At 39.6% G+C, this 9259-nt stretch overlaps 1 protein-coding gene across 11 annotated transcripts in view; it reads right to left on the minus strand.

Annotated features, from left to right (window-relative positions):
* The window catches only part of SEMA6D (semaphorin 6D), a 552663-nt gene extending 544872 nt beyond the window's left edge, over positions 1-7791 (minus strand). For 9 of the 11 annotated variants that reach the window (XM_032297553.1, XM_032297549.1, XM_032297551.1 and 6 more), the window contains exon 1: positions 7467-7576. The gene's annotated coding sequence lies outside the window, so the exon portion shown is untranslated. Of the gene's footprint in view, positions 1-7466 lie in introns of all 11 variants that reach the window. The other 2 variants (XM_032297552.1, XM_032297543.1) reach the window with 2 other exon arrangements.
* Between the last annotated feature and the right edge of the window lie 1468 nt (positions 7792-9259).

The following is a 9259-nucleotide window of genomic DNA, read 5'->3' on the forward strand; positions in this document are numbered from 1 at the left end:
AGACTTTCTTGATTCTCCATCTGTGTCTCACTTTTCTGTCTTCTCTCCAGCAACTCTATAACAGAACTATCTACTGCTTCTTCACGTACACAATTTATATTTGACTTTTAGCTTCAATTCTCCCATTAAGCTTTTCTATACTATCTCCTAAATTGAGATGTACACCTTTCATTATAGCTCCCCCCAACATCCTGTGCTAATGTGTATGATTTCATCTAAACATTTATTTGATACCTTTGATTTCTCATTGTATTCTACATACCTTCAGAGCAGCTACTTTTTCATTTCTTTTTAATACTTATTCCTTATTTCAATACCTGGCACATGGTAAGTCCTCATTCAATGTTTATTAATGAAGTTAAGTGAGGTTTTCCTAATCAAAACATAAATTCCTTATTATAAGTCTTCATCAGCAAGAAATCAAGTTGCCTTGATCATACCCACACCATGGCCTCATTCCTGGTGAATGCACCTGACCATAAAAGGTTAACAGGCCTAAGAACAAAGTATTTAAAAGTGTCAAAAAAAAAAGCACAAGTATTCACTTCTATGTGTTGCTTGTATCCAACATTTAGTTTATTTCCTCAGCTTTAGGATGATAGGAATCATTATAATAAATACTGTATTTGTATGTATTTTTTAGATTTTCTAAATATTTTCATGATTTCAATATAACTATAAAACACACCACAAACACAAGCTCTTACAAAAAGAATGTCAAATATATATATATATTTGCAACTGTTGAAATTATACCTTTCGACAGGGTGTCACTCTGTTTCCCAGGCTGAAATGCAGTGGCACAATCCAGCTCTCTGAAGCCTCAAGCTCCCAGGCTCAAGAGCTCCTCCCACTTCAGCCTCTAAAGTTGCAGAATGTACAGAAGTATATGACCACAACCCACTATTATTATTATTTGTGGAGACAGAATCTCTGTATGTTGCCAGAGCTGGTTTGGAACTCCTGGGCTCAACAGCCCTCCCATCTCAGCCTCCCAAAGTTCTGGGATTACTGGTGTGAGCCACCTTACCCAAACCAAGAATGTCAAGTTTAAACCCAGCAACGGAGATTCCTTCAAAAAGAGAGTTTCTTTTTAACAAATCTTTAATAAAAGATAGACATCCAAAAGGTTAATAAATTATAAAATTATTTCCTAAGTTAGATCGTTGTAAGCAGGAATTTACAGCTAATGTATCTTTGCCTCATGAGGTCATGTTTAAAACACATAATAAACAAAAATGTGCAGAATAAATGGACTTACTTCTTCATTTTTTGTTTGGTCATCCTACCTCTAGGCAGACACAGACATGGAATAAAGAAAGGCCAATTCTGGAGCTGATAACATAGTATGGGGATTGCAGATACAATGTAATTCTCTCACTGCTTTCTTCATACACAAATTGAAACGGAAAGGAAGATAAAAGAAACCTCAATTGCCATTAGAGAATAAAATAGGATTTCCACTTAGATCTTTAGAAGCAGCTATTCTTAAAAATTAATTCACTTGGTAAATTTTCAAGTTTTCGCCTCACTTTTCCTGTGTGAACATTGATCTTACGTGCTCTGGATGGAAATGGATGTTAGCAAATCTTGGAGTTCAAATTCACAGCCCAAGTTATTCATACTGAACAAACTAGTGAGGGATGTTATCTGGTCTCCAAATCTCTTAGGGATAATTTGAAGACAAATTATCTGCCCAAATGTTATTAATTAGATATTTAGCACCTTAGCTAGCTTATTTCTGAGAACCTTTGCAGATCAAAAGGGATGCGAAAAAGTGAAGAAAATCAAAGCTCAAACACCAATTTGAATTGAGCTGCACAATGCGGATTTGCTCCAGCACTTTGTTGCAATGTAATCTATAAATAATCCTCTGAGGTTCACTTGCCAATTAGAAATCATCACATGGCATACACCATAGATGGCAGTAGTTAATTTGCATGTCAGTGATACATTAATTTGATGAAAATTTTAAAGCTTTATGCACTATTTATATCATAATTGGAAGCATATTTAGTGTACTAATACACTGATTTTTGTTGTATCCGATGTGCTTTTTAAATGGCCAAGTTTAAATAATCATTATTTATCATTGTTTGTTAGTTCGTTTCAGTTCAAGACAACACATCTGCATTTTAGACTTTATTTTAACATTAACTGTAATCAAGATGTCTGAAAAAAAAGTCATGTCTACGTGGGTGACAGAGAAGATAAAAATCAGGTTTATATCTACAGGTAGCTGGTTAGATTTGGAAGTTTAATTCAGAGTTCTTGGCCTTAGCCTAAACATGCCACCTTGGGTCAATAATTTAGTGGTAATTTAGTTTTGTGAGTTTCTTTTCTTTCTCCCAAGTTTTTGCTTTATTTTTTTTCTCTCTCTCTCTCAGTTTTTCTATAGTCAAAAAGAAGATTTTTGTGGGTGGTCTCTTGTAAGAACTGAAAACGGTTGTTGATTCAAGTACAAAGGGAAACAACCTGTGGGCGCTTAAACGAACAAATACTGTATTTACATAGACAGAATTTCAAAAGCTGCCAGCCTGGTGGGATTAGCTTGCCATGGGAATTGTCACACCTGTCAATCAGGTCTGCCAGGGTAGCAAGCAAAAAGCCAATGGTAGAGAGACAGAGTAATCAAGGAAGAGAAGAGAGGGAAGGAGAAAAGGAAAGGGAAAGAGTAGTGTACGAGAGTTTCCTCTACAATGGAATCACAATAACTTTTTCAACATTTAATTCTACCCTGATAGGCTCAGACTACTTAGGTTTTAGTTGCCCAGAAAATTAAAAGATTTGGTCACTGGCTTCTCTGACTGGTGCTATAACAGCGTTTTTCTAGAAACTGACATGTCATTAAAGTCAGGGTTAGGGCTTTCATTTTGGTGCCATAGATGTGTGTATGTGTTGACTTGCCATGAGCTGATTCCTTAGGAGTCTATGGCTTCTCCACCCAGCCAGCATATAAGTATCTTTAGGTCAGAAATCATGCCTCCTTTGTCTCATGTCACCTCAGCATTTGTAATATTAGACCTTAATAACTACTTGCAAACTTGATTGTATTTCTAAACACCTATTCAGGTCAACTTTGATGATCTGTCTCCTTCCACAATTGAAAAACAAAAACAAAATTAGACATTACGACAGGGAAATTGCATACATAAGTAGAATAAGGTAAGGTCATTTGGAAAGATAACACATATATGCACTCCAAGGAGTCTTACACGACTAATAAATCTCCCATGGGCTCTGAGGTTTCTTGTGCCTAAAGCAAAGAGAAAATATGATCAGTTAAGAAATCCACATTACCCCTGAGATTAAAAATACTAATTTATCAGAAAAAAAGATAGGTACCATGAGTACACAAAATCATTAATCTGCATTGTCTTTTATCTCCTCATTTCAGAAATGTTTCATTTTTATTATCCATTCAAGTTAGTCTTCTCATTACAGGAAATTTAAATAAATATTGGTTATTAAAATAAAAATCTAATTCAAAACATTTTCTTCACAATAGCTTGTGAAAGAGAAGACTAAATTTACTATTTGAATGAGCTTATTTGAATCACTTAATCAATGTGTTTCTAGTTGCATTTAGTTATGAAAATTGAATCAAACATCCTTTCTTAGTAAACATTTAATAAAAGCTAAACTCATAAAAGAAACTAAGTTTTTAAAATAAAATGTTCCCAAAATAATCATTGACAATTTCCATTTTTTCATAAATAGAACAGCACCCCCAAAAAGTATAACATAAGAAAACAAACAGAAGATAGTTTTTAATACTTATTATAAAGAAAAGTGAATGGAATTAAAGCCACCATTCAAACATAACAAAGCAAAGGGACCATGAAACTTTCTTATTTTGCCTTATGCTATATGAAGTTAGTGCCTGATTTACCCAAATGTATACTATGCACTGCACAGCTAGGACTTTTAAAGGTCAAAAACAAATTCCTCAGTGAATTTCATTAAATGAAACCTGCCCTTCTTTTCCTGTCTTTAGTCCTGACTCCAAGTTTAATAAAAGTGTTCTCCTTCTCTCTTTACCCCTCCCCTACTAATTCCCACATGCTTTCCACAGTAAGTTCTCTAACCAGACAATGCTGAAGATATTTGCACAAAAATTTATGACATAGGAGAAAAATAACAAAAGAGTCAGACAACACAGCATTACTTTAAAAGGCAATTAATTTTGAAGAAGAAAAGGGTATCAACATAAACTCAGCAAGGGCATGAATGATAGTATATAGTACAAATAAATCTCTATTTGGGGGTCCTGAGAAATTTCAGCAAGAGGTTGTTGAGTAATGAATGTTTGTAATTCATTAGCTACTATTTTAAAATGCAAAGCACACCATGACATCAATGATGTTCTTTTAAATCTCAACAAACAGACTACTACAATTAAAGCACTTGCAAAAAGACAGTACATTTAAATATAAGTTTTGATGAGATTTCAATGTTTTAATAACAATAATTTAATAACAATAATTTAATAGTTCATAATTCTATAGGAAGACATTAAAATCTTGAGATTGGTTCAAAAATACATGTTTGTACACCCCAACCTTTTATAAATATTTAGAAGCAGCTAGCATTTCAATTTTGAAAATTCTTTTTTTCATAGATCTCTTAATAAAGTTTTAGTGTATCTTTAAAAAGATAATTGCTATTTACTTAAAAATATATATTTTCCAAATAGAGAAAATAATAACATTTACAAGTGCTTCATTTTCTATGCCCCCTTTCCATCTTCCTTCAGTTCCTAGACAACAAAACAATGGTTCATTCTTTCTGTGGAAGAGTAAACTCAATAAACACGAATGGCCAGGGGCCTACAGCAGTGAAATTATGACTTCACAAGGACTTTTTTTTTCTTTACGAACAAGTAGAAGGACCTTTTTCAACATATTTTAAAGTCATGCATATTTCAATGATATAATTATCTTGACAACACTAAATACTGCTGACTGATAAATGAGACTGAAATAATTAAGTTCTGTTCTTTGCACAATCAAGATTTAGCGCAGTAATCAATCTGGGTAAGAATTTGGAGTCTGGAGACTTCAGAAGATGAACAAGCTACTAACTAAAATTGGTCATGTGGGAAGATGGTTATATGAGTATACAGTTTATACATAGCTGTGAATACTTTTCATGTCTTAATCTTCATTAGAACCTGGTTGATTCATTGCTCATGTGGTCCTATACTAAATTGTTAATGGTATACAAGTAGACAAAAGAAAAATTAAAAAAATAATCCATTGCAATTAGTGGGCAATACTGGTATTGAAAATGTAAAACAATATAGGCTGAAAATATAATAGTTTTTAAGCAAAAAAAAAAACAAAACGAGATACAAATGCTGTGATGAAAGCACTGAGGTTACAAACATTATGATAAAAGAGAGAGAGAACACAATAAATATACTTTTCCACATGTATATTTCTGGAACCGTAAATATGGTCTGGATGCCTACCCAGTTTCCATTTTTATTTTCTTCTACTTAACTCTCTATTCTGTCCTTAGAATAAATCATACAGCTTTCCATACCCTAAACAACACTCCCAATGTATGATTTTTTCCCGGTGGAATCAGACTGCTGTCATAGAGAGGTGTTCATGTTAAGTACTTCTCCTGAGGGCTGGAACTCCAGGCTTCATCAGACTGATACACTTAGGAGGTCCATCAAGGATGTCAAAGTGAAATATAACCAGCAGGGCAGTTGAGTGCATTAGTAACTACTGGGATTTACAACCAACTACAAATACCACATATATACACACATATATGTACATATATACATACACACATATATGCACACATGTATATACAAATATTGTATATTTGTAGACAATATTGTAAACTTGTATATATAAATATATATTCCTATATACACATACATATATAAATCATAATAATTTAATAATCTCTCTTGTCAAGAGCTTATTCTGATTACTACCCGCAGGCCTCAGAAAAAGAAAGGGCATTTTTTTTTTTTTCCCAGCAAATGCATCCTCCTTTGTAGTGGGCTAAGGAATAGGCACCATGAACAGGTGATACCATTGTAATTTAAAGAATGGAAGAAAGTCAAATAAGAGAATCTACCATCCAACGAAAGGAAAACTGTATGCAGGAGAAGTCTTCTGGCATTTCCCACTGAGGATAACTGGCTCCCTCTGATTCTTGGGTACACATGTCTGCCTCCATGAACATTAGCATGCGGTCAGGGTGGGGGAGCAATGGACGTCTACACCAGTGCATGGCCATTTGTAGAGTGGAAATTGCACTTTGGTTTCAAAAATGGATTCTCCTCCCAAAACCATGCCATTCGACTACCTAAAGGCACACATGGAATAAACGCACATTCTAAAAAAAGGAGGGAGGGGGCGAAAAAATAAACCCCACCCAGGAATCTTTAAGGGAAACAGGTGCTAGCAAGAGAAGGCGGCCAGCTGTCAATAACATTTAAAACTCCATCTTCGTCACTCTGAAAACAATTTCAATGAGGGAAATAACGTGCCCTGTTTCCGAGGGTTTAATTTACTAGGCTGTCTCTGTGAATTAGAGTCAGATCTAAGTTTCGCACTCAGGAGCGGTTTTCTCTGTCGACTGCGATTGCCCTTCCGAGCTCGAAGTCGGTTTCCAAAATGAGCAAGCCCTTTCCCTCCCGGCAGCCTGGACCCCGCACTCTTCCAGGTCGTCACTTTTATTTACAGCCTGGTGAGCGGTGTCTGTGTCGCTCAGCCTGGCCCAAAGAACAGTCACCGCGAACAATGAGCCAGACAAGGGACCCACCCAGCGAACGCCTGCTCGCCAGCCGCGCAAGCCCGCTAAGCGCGGGACGCTCCGGGCTTCGGGGCTCTCGGTGCCCCCACCCCTTCCCCTCTAAACCCCAAGAAAAGCTAGAAGGTAGGTCATTGCCTACACCCAGGCACTCGTGCTCACCCAGCCAGCCCTGCCTCCCAGCACCCACCAATTAGCTGCCGTATCTAAAAAGAGAATCAGAAAAGCGGGGCGGCGTGGCGGTCCAGCCGGCTGCCCACCCGGATCCAACTCGCCCGGCTTGGGGGCTTGGCACTCACTTGCGGCCGAGTCCGCGGCATTTTGAAATCCCGGAGGATTTGGGGTGGGGGCGAGAGGTGGGGCCAGGAGCCATAAAGTGTCTTCCGCTCCCTCCCCACCCCCGGCCTGGCACGGCTCTGGGATCGGGCAACACACAAAAGACGGGTCGTATCGGTGCCAACAACTCTGCCGCTGCCTCGGGCCACGCTGCGCACCGGAACCGGGCGGCGGGCCTCGGGGTCGTGTCTCCGCGCCGGCCCGGGCGCGCCCGGAGGCTGGAACCTCCTGGACGCCGCCGGAGCTTCCCCGGTGCGCTTTTCGTGCAGAACCCCGTCCGCCGCTCCTCGCTCCTCAGATAAAGAGGCGGAGGCGACGGAGGAGAAAGGGAAAGAAAAGGCAAGACTTACTTGGCGGCCGAAGGCTCAGCCGGACTCCCGCTTCGGACTCGGCAGGTGTCTGTCAGCGCGGGCCCTGGCGGAAGGCGCGGGCGCAGCTCGGAGCAGGGACTCCACTTAGCGAGCACTGGAAACTCCCCTCGCCGCCCGGCCCCCGCGCGGCGCTCCGTGCTGTCACCGCTCCGAGAGACGCAGGCACGCTCCCCGCTGCCTCCTCGTCCTGGTGGGTCTCTCCGCTCTCCTCTCCAGGTCCGCCCGCTCCCCCACAGACCACACCCTGTCACCTCAGCAGCCCTCCACTCCTTCCTCTTTGACACTTCCACCGGTTACTCCTCCGTCTGCGTCCTCCCACCCCCACTCAGCCCACGTGCTCCTGCCGCTCCCTCAGCTCTCAACTTCCCCTGCCGGGAGCCCCCACCCCCGCTCTGAAAACCCTTTGGTCTCTGAGCTGGGGAAAGGTCCTGGGGTCTGCGTTCACATCTCCCCAGGCCCTTTGGTGCGCAGGACTTTGCTCTGATTTTGTCATTGCGATGGTTTAGATATATTGTGTACTACATATTAGGATTTTTTTTTTTAATGAGCTACATATCACTTTTAATATTATAGAAATGTATCCCCAGGTGTCACTTAGAGTAATCATGCAGCTGCTGTTCATTGCCCTTAGGAGTTAGATTGTCAGCCCAGCTTTCTCCATATGCAGAAAAGCCCACAAAGTTCCAGAATACCCTCTTTACCCCAATCCAAGCCAAACGTGTCATTTTCTAATGAGCCCCCTTGTTCACTGTTGTTGTTAATGGAAATATTTTTATATTTACTTTTCTCTGTTTCTGCAGACAATGAGAAGTTTCTTTCTAAGGGCTTCCCTCAGCATTCCGTTCCTAGTTTCTTGATGATGCTTATTACTCATGTGGCATTTTCCTCTTTGCATTACTTCCTCTACTACTGGTCCTTAAATTTCTCTAGGCAGAACTTTGGTTTGTAAGTTCCTCTAGGCAGAAATATTTCATATTTCATACTCATATTCATAACTTTATCGACAGCTCCTAGTGTAGTTCTCAGCATACAGTACATATTCAAACAATGTTCAAGGAATGAATGCCCCTTAAATATGAGGCAAGCTTTGGTGGTTTTGTGTGGCATTTAAAGGAAGGAAGACCAGTTTGTATGCTTGGCCTGTATCCCAAATAATTGGTCCTATGGGAAACAAAAGTTTTTTGCAGTTAGCTGGATGATTGCTGATAGGTTCCTTTAATCTTGGAAAACAAGTCTTCCTTGTAAATGTTACCCACTTTTTCTAAGATGATTCTCAGAAAGGTTAGTAACCTGGTGGTTCCCAATGTGAAGCCCCTAAGCCTTAGAGATCCCATGGCTTTTCGCACCAGCCCAAGCTGCATCAGGCTGGTGTTAATGCAGTACTTGACTGCCCAACTACCAGCCACATGTGAAACCTACCTACCAGAACCACAGAGAGCTTACCCAACCATCTTTCCTCCAAATATAGCATTTATTTTTCCCTCCCTCTTTCTCTTCCCTTACTTACTCCCTTAAGTCAGAGTTCTAAAAAATAAAAATAAACACCTCTCAAAGCTCAGACCTCTCGTTAAACATACTGTCTTAACTCCTAAAATTGAGAAAAATTGCAAAATTTGCAAAAAATTACTTTTTTGCACCTCTTGCCTTAGTTATTCCTGTGTCTCACACAGAGTTCCATATCTTTGGTTTCTCCATTCAAATAAATAGTCGTTAACATCTTAGACCAAAGATCAGCTAGCAGCCAGACACTGGTCCAAGCACTTAACACATAA

Source organism: Sapajus apella, unplaced genomic scaffold (assembly GCF_009761245.1).
Source record: "Sapajus apella isolate SASKATOON/1434 unplaced genomic scaffold, GSC_monkey_1.0 scaffold37, whole genome shotgun sequence".
Classification (NCBI taxonomy): Eukaryota; Metazoa; Chordata; class Mammalia; order Primates; family Cebidae; genus Sapajus; species Sapajus apella.